Raw genomic sequence first — 14,342 nt, forward strand, 5'->3', positions numbered from 1 at the left:
CTAACGCCAGTAGTGTAGGTCTCGCAGGCGTTCTTATGCAGTCTATAGACGGAAAATGTTGGCAGCCGGTATTCTATTATAGTCGTCACTGTACTGAAGCCGAAAGTAAGTACCATAGCTATGAGCTCGAGACTCCTGCTATTGTCGAAACACTAGATCGTTTTAGAATCGATCTGCTTGGAAACCATTTTCGTGTCGTGACAGATTGCTCTGCAATTGCTACAGTGAAAGCGAATAAAGAGTTTGTGGATGAAGCTACTTGAGTATGATTTTGAAACAATCCATCGCCAAGGAAATCGTCTTGCTCATATCGACGCGTTAAGTCGATCACCAGACGAGCCACCTAATGAGGTCGAACTGGCTGGGTTTGTAATGAAAGTAACAGCAAGTAAAGACGACTGGCTGTTCACGATGCAGCTTCAAGATAAGTCGCTTGTAGAAATTATCGACGTTTTAAAGGGTGAAAAATCAGCCATCCAAACAACGCAATTGAAAAACGATTACCAACTTCAGACTTTATCGCCGTACCGACCATGGCCTGAAATTCGTCGTATCTAAAGCAGTATGATGGAGAGTAGTGCAGGCATGCCATGAAGATATGGGACATTTCGCAACCGATAAGACGATAGAAGCATTAAGCAAAATTTCTGGTTTCCCAAAATGCGCAAGTGCGTTAGAGAATATATTTCCGCATGTGTAGAGTGCTGTTACAATAAATCACTTGGAGGAAAACCTGAAGGAAAAATGCTGTCAATGTTTCTCTCACAGAAACATTGGGATCTTATGCTACATAATCTCCAATGGACCATCAATTCGCAAATAAACAATACATCAAGGTTCAGTCCAAAAGAACTGGTGTTTGACTTTAAGATATGAGACGCCACCCAGAATCGACTAATTGCCGCCATTCACAACGACAACAAAGTGAAAGTTATTCTCCCAACAACCGGTGAAAAGCGTCAGCGTCAGCAAAACCATTTGTATATGAAGAAGGTGATCTCATCATCATTGAAAACGAGTCCGCAGCTACTGGCGAATCCAGGAAACTTGAACCTAAATATCGAGGACACTACGTTGTCTCTAAAGTACTGCCAAAAGACCGCTATCTCGTGGAATATATACCAGGAGTACAATTAACGAGCCGTAAATTTAACTCAATCATCTCCTCCGATAAACTTAAACCATGGTGTCACTCGTGTCCCGTACTCGATGAAATCGAAATGGAGGACGATTTAGATCAGGAGGGGCCGAACTGTCAACCCTGATAAAAATACTCTAGTGACAACCCTGTCAAATTATTACTTTTTGACAGAAGGACAGAGTTTGAATATGCAACGTAAGGAGTCAACACGTGAAATTTTTGTACATGACTAATTATATTGTTTTTGATATCAAAATTGTTAAACTGTAATTACTAAATAAAATTTAGTGAAACATGTTTTTGAGGTATGGTAATGATAAGGTAAAATAAAAATCACTGTTCGCGAAAGTAAAATTGAGAAACGTAAAATTTGCAAAATTAAGAAGTGATGGAAAAAGTAAAAATATATATATGTAACAGGGTGGCATCACTGTTATCATGACAGTTGCTGTCTGTCACAGAAGAGAAACGGAGCAGTTGTCGACAGTGGCTTGAAGGAGTCAGTCGTGTGCGGTCGGTTGTGGTAGTAAACGTATTATATTGATAGTGAACATATTATCATTTCTTGAATTTTGTAACATTGTACATTTTTTGCATTTCATAACATTTTATAACTTTTTTTTGCATAATAATTGCACTAATAGATAACACTTCTTACATATATAATTACCGATTTTTTTATTAGTTAAAGCTTATTTAATATTTTTTGCATTCTGTAAATAGAAAAAAAAACGTACACGTAAGGCGCCTTACAAAAGGTAGGCGGACTTACGGTATCAAAGTCTTTAAAATTTTATAAAAGATAATCGTCCCATAAAAAAACCAACCGCGCAGGCGTATTATCGGCGTTTTTTAAATGAAAGCGGTGTTGAAAGTGAGTGGAGTGTCATACGTTCTAAAGTAAAAACATATGCGTCAGACATATAATAAAATCAAAAATATGCAAGATTGGACTGGTGCTGGCGCAATGAATAACAGGGAAACAATAAAAGGCATTTAAGCATTCACTTTTCGCTTTGAAAAAAATAAACATTTTTACTACATTCTATTTCAGATGTGAAAAAATGCCCTATGTATTTTGAATATGAGGAAGTGTTTGGACACAGAGAGAATACGTGGATCACAGTCCTACTTGATACAGATTCGTTTATCGCTCATGATACAAACAATTTAGAAGATGTGCAAGTGCAACAAACCCCTGAAGTAAGTGACAAGGAGAATCAAGAAAATCAGCTGAACGTTTCTGGCTACAATGAAACGCCTTCGTACCGTGGGCAGAAAGGCATTTACTTAAGCACAGGGTTAAGTGACGGTTTAAAATGAAAAGGAGTGTGATGCCATAAGAAAGGAGTGTAAAGAAAGAGAGTTAAAAATAAAGGAGGTTGAACTGGAGCTACAAAGGGAGAGATTTCTTTTCGAAAAAGAAAAACATGCAGAGGAACTAAAACATAAAGACATACAGCTCGAAATGGAACGTAAACTTAAAATTATGGACATTAAAATGAAAAGAGAAATAGCATTAAAAGAAGTTGAAATGAAGGAAAGAATAGAAATGAAAAAAATAAAAAAGAGAGAATAACTGTCTAAATATTTTAATATTTCATATATATTTGATAGTTAATAAAATCAAGTTAAAAAATTTTTTATAACAACTACAAATTTGAAATATAATTCGCCAAAGTGGTACGAATTTCAATAGTTGAGAGAAAAATTTCAGGTGGGTATACCGGTCCTTGGTCACTTCTAATCTCTACAGGATCATTAAAGTCAATTAAAATGTTGTGTAGTATAAAACACGCCAAGACCCATTCACAACATTCTACATCATTGTCCTCATTGATCAATGGCAAACGCAGTTCTTTCAAACTGCAATATGTTTCCTTGACTTTTGCAAAACAATTTTCAATGCGCAATCGGTATTTAGAAAAATGTGCATTAAAGTTTTCACGTATTTCAAGTTTTAGCTCAGTGATGTTTTTTCGGAATGGTGTTATGAATCTCTTGGACAACGCGTAAGCTACTCAGCTTAGTTTCCAGCTAGAAACTGATTCTCGTCAAAAAAATTATCGGGAGTTCGACCAATTGATGACTATGCAAAAATTTTTGCATCATGTACGCTGCCGTAGTGCCCAATGGTTGCATATTTAATAAAAGGGCGATAATCACAAACCAATTGTACTTTTATTAAGCTCTGCCTAGTTCGAGACCAAAAGAATGTTTTGTTACTCGCTGCAGGTTTGTCAGCCAATCGAATTTCAGTGCTATCAATGTAGCCAACACAACCTGGTAATTCGTACATAGTTAACGCAAAAATTTTTTCCGCTCGTCAGATTGAGGCCAATAAAGAAATCTTGTCTTCAAATTTAAAATTTCTCGAACGACCCTTTTTGTGACTTTTTTAATAGTTCCATCATATCCTATACCAAATAGCGTCGCTACTTTTTGAAATGATGCGCTATCCCCACTTGAACCGAAACAAATCACTGCTACTTTAAGTTGCAAATCTACTGGCATTTGAGGAACAAAGCTTTTGCTTTTAAAAACAGAGTCATCTTTAATTAAAGAAAAGATATGATTAAATTCATTTTGGCTGACACGCAGAATTTGACGCATTCGATGGTCGCCAAAATTAAAGAGTACGCGCGCAGTTCATTTAGTTGATTTTGGAACATTTAAATGCAAGCTTCTACGATTTTGAAAGATTGAATCAGCACTCATAGTAAACTCCATTATAACATTTTCCATGGTTAATGGATTTTCATCTCACACACATTCTAAATTGGATTTGCTTTGTGGCGACATTACACAAGAATGGTATATAAAGTGTAAAAATGACTAAACTCAGTGGCAGCACTACAAAAACATCAGTATGCATTAGACATTTGTAAAATCAACACATATAATAGACGCTCGATTTAGTTTGCTTTTTGCGGAAAAATATAAAATTATTTGTACATTAAAAATCCTTTTGATGCTTAATTTGTTTATCTCTTTTTTGGTTCGATTCTTTCAACCGTTTGTTGTAAGTGCAATACAATATAGTGAATAAGAAACAATTTATGTAAATAGCATTTACACTAAAGATTTGATTTTAAATAAGTTTTATTTTGCTACAGATTCAGGGTATTTTTAAAAGGGGGATTACATACTATAGAAATCCATCCAAAGTTAACTTTTGTGTAAGTGAAGTATTTAAAAATGCAATATGGAATATTGCACCAGAAATAGTTTAACAGCTGTTGTCTGAAGACTTTGTTTAGGCCAATCTTACGAAGAGGGGTTTAAACAAATGTAAAGGTAACAATGTCTGTACCCAAAACATAAAATTGATACAACTATATATTATGTCAGCAAACAAAATGACGAAAAGTCTTAAAACTGTCATTTGTTTCAACTTCCTATTTTGATGGTTTCTTGAAGGCAACTACATAAATTAACTGAAAATCTGCATTTTGTTTTGTGTAAAGATATCGTATAGAACAACAATAGAAACAACAACAAAAATAAATTTCTTGTGATTTCGACACTAACATTTCGTGATTTCGGTAACAATTAAAGAAATTTACTGACTAAAAAATTACAGGTCGCGGAAGAAACTTAAAATTTATTGTGGCCCATGTTATAATACATGTCACCCAATCTTGGTGTAGAACAATAGTGTCCTTTATTCTTCAGGAATATTTTTTTTCACTAAATATATAATACATGAATCCAAGATATATTCAGTTTCATCAACTCCAGTAAACCGATATTGGTGTTCAATAGAGACACATAAGATAATTTCAGTTTTCTTTTAAAAAAATAATGCATTCTGGTATGTGTCAGAATGAACTACAGCTATACAAAGTTGAAGTTAGTAGTTGTTTAGTTTTCTGTTTAACAGTTCGCTATACGTGTAGCTTGATCACTTAAATTTCGGAAATCAATAATAAAAACAAAAAATCACTAATAAAAACTCAAACATAATGAAAATGTTTGTAAATCTAACGAGCATTTGCCTCCAAAAATATGAAAGAAAAAAAACTATAGTTAGAAATATTATATCATGAAAAGGATTAAAATAAAATATTTTTTCAACATACTTTTTTAAAAAACTCTACTTTAGGTAGAGTTTCATCAAATCATTTCAAACCGAAAAAACTCCATACTACTGTCTAATAATGATTAAATTGTTGGACAATCAAATTTTCAAATGCGAGTTATCTTGTAGACATATTTAATCCTTCAGTGTTAATATACTACATCAGTGAAAACATAAATAACTGGTCTCCGGGAACGCAACAAAAATTTACGGTTGACTTATAAGAATATAAAATGTATTAATTAATAAATACACCTAAAATTTCTAATCATTAGAGGTTTCATCAAAATTTATAAATACATTTGTTTGCAAAAAGGATTAAGTTAAATTAGGTGCCCTTGCCAGAATCCTGTTAAACTGCCGTCACAGTCAACGTATTAAAAAATTAATTTTTTTGTGAATGTACTTTGTTAACAATTTTTTGAATATGATAAATATATACGATCAATATTATATTTGAATATACTATCAAATGGTATAATTTTAATGACAAAGTGTTCTCAAAGCAATAAAGAACTAGGATATAAAAATGTATATTCATACTAAATTCAATTATTTTATCCCATATATATTAATATATATTAACACAATTAAGCCAAATATACCTATATATAATTTTCTAATCAACCAAAAAATTGGAATCTGCAATTAAGTTAAATATATAATAAATAATTGAAATAATAAATTAAAAATATAATATATGAAGGACTAATTCATAATTTTTTTTTGTAAAATATTCCTCTTCAAACTAAGATTATTTTTTTTTTGCTTATTTTGTGTTTCGTTCCTGTATTTTTATACAATTTTAATTTTTTCTTTTAATTTGGAAAAGATTTTGTAATACACAAATCAAAGAAACTTAATCTAATGTAATTAAATATTATCATTAAAAATAAATGTAACAGTTTCTAAAAACTTTAGACTGGCTGTAAGCATTAAAATTTGTATAGAATCTAATCCAATTTCTTTAAACAATCTTAATTAAAAACTAAAAGTTTTTATTCTATTAAGTTTCTTTGATTTTATATATTTTAAAATAGTTTATATGCATTTAAAAATTTGAACATTTCAACCTATTTAATATATTATATAAAAAATAAATAAATAAAAGTAAAATAAAACTTGCACTTAGCTTTGATGACTTGCTTAAGTTTTTGTTTTTTGAAGATCATGTTGTTGTTGCATTCAATCATTTTTTTATGCTGAGTTTAATAATTATTCCAATAAACTAATGTGTGTTATCTCTTGCTTGGTGAGTAGATAACAATATTTTTTAAACAGGAATACATATAAACATTCTTTAAGACTGGGATGTTTAAATATTACGGCAGATGAGACTTATGGAGAAATCTGTTGATGAAAGAAATATATTAATATTTCTAATTTAAATTATTACAAAAAAATTTTAAAAATATTTAATTTATACTTACAAATTGGTAGTACTAAATTCAGTATTTGTTTTTTGATCAAATGTCCTGACATCGAAAATTGCCATACTCTTTCCACAAATACTTTATTTGTGTTTTTGGGGAATTCCTGGGTTATTGTAACTGCAGAGAAGTTATTTTTAATTCATTTTCTTTATAATCAACTGAAAAATATTAGAAAATTAATGAAATTATTATATGAGATTTGAATTTTCGTAAACTTAAACTAAACTAAAAATCGCCGTTACTTCAGTACGTTACTTAATGATAAAACCGTAAACCTACCTCACATCATATTTGCATTCAATAGAAAATCTGAATTATTTATCCAGTGGAGATCCACGATAACAAATGGCGATATTACGAAATGTGTTTATATTCATTGAAGTCTTTAAATAATAATCATTTGATTAATCAAATACTCTTAATAAAGAAGGATTCCTATTTTAACTTTAATATGTTACGTTTGTATTTTTGTTTCTAGAAAAAGCTATAGTTAGTAACCGATTTTTGGTCGCTACTTAGAAGGAGAAAAGCGACACTTTATAGCACAGAGAGGTGCATTATCTTAAAACCAGTTGCATACTTGCTGTAAAGAAAACACACGTACACGTTAGCTAGTGTGCACTCCATAATATGATTTAATGCATCTCACAGCCGTTTATCCTCCACGCAGCAAACACAAGCTATATGTTTAATGTGTAGTTTATATAAAAAGGTTAAATCTGTTCGTTATTTTTGCAATAAAATTACATACAAATGTGTTGTTGCTTATCATTTTCGTTACATATCTATCTAAAGTTTATAATGTTATTTTGGATGTCTACATTATAATAAATTTATTTTGTTAATAAAATTGAAAAAATTATCTTGCTTTTTATTGAACAGAAAATTTATAAAATGTAAAATTTATAAAATATATTACAAATATAAATGCCTATTCTTATATCCTCAAATAAATACATTTTTCTCAAAAACTTTATTCTGACTTAAAAATTAATAATTATAAAAAATATACAAAAATAATTTATAAAATCTGTTAAGAAACAAATTGGAAGTGCTTAACATTTCAAGGACATCTCAGTTAGTCAAAGACATACCTTGTGCATACAAAAATCTAATTTTTACTTATAAGAATAACATATGCAATTCACATTTACTCACATTTTTATTCTTCAGTGCTGAAACGGTGACTGCAACAATTGGAAGGAAACATTAATAAAATTCAAAATCGCATTCCATCATTGAAATTTCAATGCCTTTGACTTAAGACAAACTATTTTGATTATTGTCCCCATTTTTATTGCGTGCTTTATACTTATGCATTTGAGGTCCAACGGAGTCATTATTTATTGGCAATAATAAATATATTTTTAATGTGAAACACTAATGTCAAATATTTTAAGAATCTATAAAGTAAAAACATTTTTGTATATAAAAGATCAGAAAAATGATAATTGATTTGGCTTACCATACAAAAACACGTTTTTAATTCTGTTTTCTAATTTCCAAACTTGAAGTAGCGTAGTTTAGTGAGACACTGTTTTGTTTCTATTTGTCCAAATTATTTTATAGCTGAACATTTTATGCAAACTTTGTGTCCTAATCGACAGAAGTCCCGTTACAGCATTTGTCAAGTCATTTTTTGTATTTGATTAATTGCGTCAAGACAATTTTCATTAAATTCATTATAATGAAAATTAAAATTTAATTTCACATCAATAAATTATTATCACTAAAATTTATACAAAATTGTTCAAATAATGACCGGCACATTCATTGCAATTTAGTGATACTCTTTGTATGCAACAGCACTCAAAAAAAGAAATCGCTGTCAAAATACTTATTTAGGGTTGCCAGAGCTATCAATTTAAATAAGCAAAATGTGTAATGTCTTTTACGATATTACTCACAACATTTCGAACAACTCTAATTTTAATGTTTAAGTACGAATATACATAATTTGTTAGAGTTTGGATATGTGAAATATAGTAGAATTTTACTTGAAAATTTACGGAATAAATTTAGTATAAATATATAAAACAAGTAAAATATAATATAATATAATGGTCAGACACCAAAATTTTCTTAATTTCGTGAAATTAATATTAAGTTAATTTCGAAAGTGTTCATACTACCCCAAATTATGTAGAGGCGGTCTTTTTAATCTGAACGGTAGAGAGTTTAATACATCTGATCGTTATTGTTTTATATGTAATCGTCATGAAATAGAAAATATATGTCATATTATTGGTGTATGTCCAATTTTCAGAGAACATAGGCATAGTTTTTTTGATAAAGCACATCTGTCTGAAGAAGAAGTGAAAATCTTATTAAACGGTAGCAATATTTATAGACTGTATAATTTTATGAAAAGTGTTTTGAGTTACAGAAAATTAATTATTGAAGAATTTATATAAATAATAATGTTAATATTATGCACCTTCTTTTGTATGCCAATCTGACACACAACAAATATGTTATGGTCAATTTAGATTTTATGTAAAATTCTATAATTTTTGTAAGTGCTGTATGAATTTTTTTTTGAATCAATAAATAATAATAATAATAATAATATACTACCCCAAAGTAAGGAAATCATATGTTTTTTGACCACAAATTGAATATCAAGAATTACATGCTCAAAACACCATTTGTGTCTGGGAAATTTTAAGAATTGATTATTATATCTATACAGAAGAACATCCAGTATTTTTATTAGCTTTAGTGGATTAATGGATGTAATTGGATTATTGTTTTTCACTCTATTTTAATTTAATAATAGTTACAGTTTTTTCTCTATGTGTAAATTTTAAAATTTCCAGATTTTATTAGCTTCAATTGTCACTGATATTTATTTTAAAAAAATGTTACTTTTTCCTTATCTCAACTTATCTTTTGCTATAAATTTATCTTACGCATAGTTGCATTCGAAATGTCCCTTAATTTCAGTCTTGGTTTCAACGAAATTAAGGCAATTTTTCTTAATTTTGTTCTAACCTTAAAACTGAATTTTGTATGGAAAAATAAACTTAATTGGGCTGAATCGAAGATGATATTAAGATTTTAACAAAATTAAGGTGTGTCTGAGCATAGTAAAATGCAGTTGACACTTCTTTTTAATATGACAGAGAATATTAGATATTTAAAGTCTCTTCCTTCTCGTAGTAAAACTTGATTAAAACACAAGAGCGCAACACAGAGATTACGAATTTTCTTGGAACAGCTTTGTGTAAAGTCTGGTAAATAGTTTGTTTTGAAAAACAAAACAATACTTAGAAATAGAAATTTAAAAGTAGGAGCGCAAAATACATTTTGAAAAACAAAGAAAGTTTTATAATATTAAGTGCAAATATTTTTAAATACTTTTTATTTTTATAAAGTGAGTAAGAATTTTATAACTAAAGATTTAAAAAGGTTCCGCGAGATGCGGATATAATAATAATAATATATAATAATAAATTCACCAATTCTAAATCATCATCGAAGTCACTATCTCGAAGTATATTGATTACTTTATATAATGACTATGTTGTATTACTTAGTTCACTTAACAAAATATATATCATGTTTTTTTGATGTATTTTACTATTAGTTTATTAATTTTTAAAATTAATAAAATTAAAATTTCAGAATTTTTTTACACTTACCAGTGCCACGCAATTGATTCACACATCGATACAAATTTTACTTGAAAGAAAATGTTTTAGTAAAGTCTGTATAGCATTTTAAAATTTAGACAGTGATGTTACGTTATCTTAGATGCTCTCTTTTACTCAGAAATTTACTGGTGGAGCACACAGAGTACTCAAATCTTCTACGAGTAGGTCGTATAATAAAAATCAAAATGCACACGAAAACCTTTAAAGACAATAAAACAAGCTTTCAATTACAAAAAAAATCAGAAGGATCACATTTGTCTTTGACACAGGAAATGCAATCAAATATGAAAATTATGGTGTGCATTTTGATCTTTATTACAGTTGTTTTAAATTAATATTTTTCGTAAGAAAGTCACTTTTGCTATGCAATTTCTAATTTTTAACACCATATCTTATTTGGTTTTGAAATATAGATGGCAGTTTGCCTTCTGCTTGCTTCTACTCCGTATATGGCGCTATGGAGTGTCACGTTCAGTTCTGCCTTTGTTTTTATAATGGGCTTCTTTGGACGTCTATCTAATTCTATATTTGCACAATCAAGATAAATCTTATACGGAGAAGCCGATATACCATTCGGAATAATGTACAGCGTTTCAAGGGGGCGATATCGTTACAAAATGCAAGGCACACAGGCTGACCTAAAGTCATGTGCGACCGTGAACGCAACATAATAATAAGAAAGGTGAAGGTCAACCAAAATTATTTTCAACCCAAATTGCAGCTGAGGTTTAGCGAGAGTTTGACAAGAAAATTCATTCCATAACGGTCAGGTGGACACTGCAAGAGGCTAGTTACAACTGTCGGGTCGCTAGACGAAAACCGTTAATTTCGAAAGCCAGCCAACAGAAGCGTCTAGCCTATACAAAGGCGTACCAAGCCACTACTAAGCAAGCCAATCGACTTTTGGAACAATATACTCTTCTCGGAAGGAAGAAAATTTAAGATCTTTCGATCTAATGGCCGCCAAATGATTTGGAGAAAACCAAACACCGCCCTGCAAAAAGAAAATCTTGCTATGTCTGTAAATTATGGTGGTAAAGGTGTGTTTATACGGGGCTGTATATCCGCTGCAGGGGTCGGTGAATTGGTATTCATTAACGGCATTATGGACAAAAATTATTATTTAGACATTCTCAAGAGAAACTTCAAGAAAAGTGTCGAAAACTTGAGTTTACCTGCCACATTTAGTTTCCAACATGATAATGACCCAAAACATACGGCTTATGATGTGCGTATGTGGCTCGCTCATCATGTATCACACATTGTCGCATCCACCTAAATCTCCAGATCTCAACTCCATTGCACATTTGTGGGAAGAATTGGATAGACGTTTAAAGAAGCCCATTATAACAACAAAGGCAGAACTGAAGTTGGCACTGCTGAAGAGTGACAAAAAATTTGGCCAAAAACCGCACAAAAATTGATTTCTCGGATTCGAAAGCAAATAGTAACTGTTATTAAATAGAAAACCTTGGCCACTAAATATTAATTGATATTGAAAATATTTTTTTTTTAATTTATTTTCTAATTTTTGCATTAGCTGTGCCAATAATTTTGTTCAGCCAAATTTACTTTTTTTTTGGTTTTTTATTTTAAAAAATTAAATTTTAGAGAAAATAAAATTTAAAAGCAAATTAAGCATTTTAACCTGTATATAGGTTAAAGTATAGTTAGGGAAAAACATTTCCGGTTTGGACCTCCCAGCGTCGTTGCTATCTTGACTCAGATGAATTTTTATTCGTTTCTTCGGCTAATACTGTAAATAATATTTACATTTAAAATTGTAATATTTGATTGCAGTTATATAATATATTTTCAATTTATGAATTCACTTTAATTCATCATTATTTTTCTTAAATATTTAACAATTAATTAATTATAAATCAACTACTACTAATTGCAGAATTGAAAAGTGTGACGTTACAATAGAAAAAACAGATTCTAGTCCTGCTTGCTGATAATATATATTTTGTAGTCAGTTAATTTAGCCCTCTATGCAGAAGAAAGATATGTACTTACAATAATGGCGTTCTTATTATATCCAGTTTACTACCTTAATTTAGGACACCTGGTTGATTTTCGTGTCTTCGAAACGGTGAAAGTTCCATGCAAAAATTACCATGGTATTTGTGCAATTTCTGAAAGTGTGTTTGTTGTTTTTGTTGTTATCAATCAAGTTTCCATGTGTGACCAGTAAGTAACACTTGACTGTCGAGTGGGCTAGACTTTGAGATGTAAAGAAGATCATTTCAAGAACGTACTTACTTTTATCTAAAGCAGGACTGTCCAAAGCACGACATATGGGAATCATGCAGCCCGCGGCTAATATTTATGCGGCCCGCGAAATATTTCTAATCTACCACAACTTACCTATTTTTCTTTGTTATAAATTTGTAACTTCATTATTTTATTTTAATGGCATTCCAAATAAAAGAATTAAAATGGTTTGTATAATTGACGTTCATTTACTTAATTGACAAAGACGGTAATATATATTTCTTTGTACAATTTGTTCAAAAAACTCGTATCCAGTGCCGTAAGTCATTACATTTTTCGTATGGCCACAACTAATATTTATTATGTTGATACTGATAGAATTGTAATAGATAAATTAATGAAGAACCAATAAAACTAAATTTAACATTTTTAACATTTTTTCATTTTTCTCCAGCAAAATTTTAACGCATTTATTTCTGCGGCCCTCGTACCTATTCAGTGACCTATTCAGGCATACTAGAATGGAATGTGTAAAACGAAAGATGCTAGATATTAAACTCCAGAAACTGTATAGTTCGCTCACATAACACAAAAAAAAATTCACACAAAATTTGTTGGATTAAATTTTTTTTTTATTTTTAAATTAATTTTTTTTACAAAACAAAATAAATTTTATATCTTACAATTTTTTAATATTTAATTTTACAATTGATTAATTAAAATTATATTGGAAAAATTTGTGAAAATAATATTACATAATTTAAATTTATATAAATTTTGTAGTACATTTTTATTTTATTTTACAAATTAGTTCAAATTTAGTAATAATAATAAATACAAAATTATTTTAAAATTTTTATTCAAGCTAAAAATATGTAAATTATTCAGATTCCATTAAAAAAATATAATTATAAAAAATTTTATATATATATTAAATGAAACACAAAATAAGCAAAACACTGTGTTTAATAATAAAAATCATTACATGAAATATTTTCAAAATTCTATTATTTTTACAATCATTCTATTTTAAATGTTTTATAAAATAGAATAATGTTTTATTAACATACTAGTATTTATTTATGAGCTGTCAGAATGTTCAATAATATTTAATAATATTCATTTCAAAATAAATATATTTTTATATACTGTATTTTAATAAATTGTATAAAAATATTCTATTACATTTTAACACAGAATGTTAACCTAAATCGAAAATGTTAGAGTTTAAGTAAAATGAATCAACTGAATTTTTTAATTTCAGTAAAATTAAATAAATGATATATTGACACGCAAGTTACAAATTGTATTTTCTTTTTAATAAAAATTGAAACACAACCGATTCGTTTGATTCTTCTTTATCGAATAGAAAATACAATTTATAACTGGCGCAGTCGGTAAGATCAGCGTATATGATCCTAAAAAACGAATTAACGTAAACTATCGGAATCAGTGAATATGATTTATTAATTTAAAAATCTATGAAAAAGATTTATTAATAAAAAAAAAAATAAAATCTAAATTATTAAAAAAAGACACCAAATACATTTACTGCAAATAGTAAAAAAATTGGTTTGCAAAGAAATAAGAATTATTTTGCCTAGTGATTTAAATGCAAAAAATTGTAATTGTGATACACAAAAAAAATAAAATATATAAATGTAGGATAAGTAATAATAGCTCTAAGGTTTTATTTGTTTTGGAGCGCAGGGCAACCCTCGCTGAGCTTGACAGCGCGCGAAAGAACAGAGCGAAGAAGTAAATTTTCTTACAGTCAGTGTGTGAGCAGCAGCGATAGCAACAAGGCGTACAAA

General features: G+C 29.3%; 1 long non-coding RNA gene across 1 annotated transcript; it reads right to left on the reverse strand.

Annotated features, from left to right (window-relative positions):
* Positions 1 to 6,338: 6,338 nt before the first annotated feature.
* Positions 6,339 to 8,594, reverse strand: LOC119669446. Its single transcript, XR_005251603.1, has 4 exons — positions 8,121 to 8,594; positions 7,814 to 8,058; positions 6,653 to 6,813; positions 6,339 to 6,572 (listed from the first exon to the last, which is right to left on the reverse strand). It is a non-coding gene; the product is annotated as an uncharacterized LOC119669446 (long non-coding RNA).
* Positions 8,595 to 14,342: the final 5,748 nt, after the last annotated feature.

The sequence above is a fragment of the Teleopsis dalmanni genome, chromosome 1, assembly GCF_002237135.1.
Source record: "Teleopsis dalmanni isolate 2A chromosome 1, ASM223713v2, whole genome shotgun sequence".
NCBI lineage: Eukaryota > Metazoa > Arthropoda > Insecta > Diptera > Diopsidae > Teleopsis > Teleopsis dalmanni.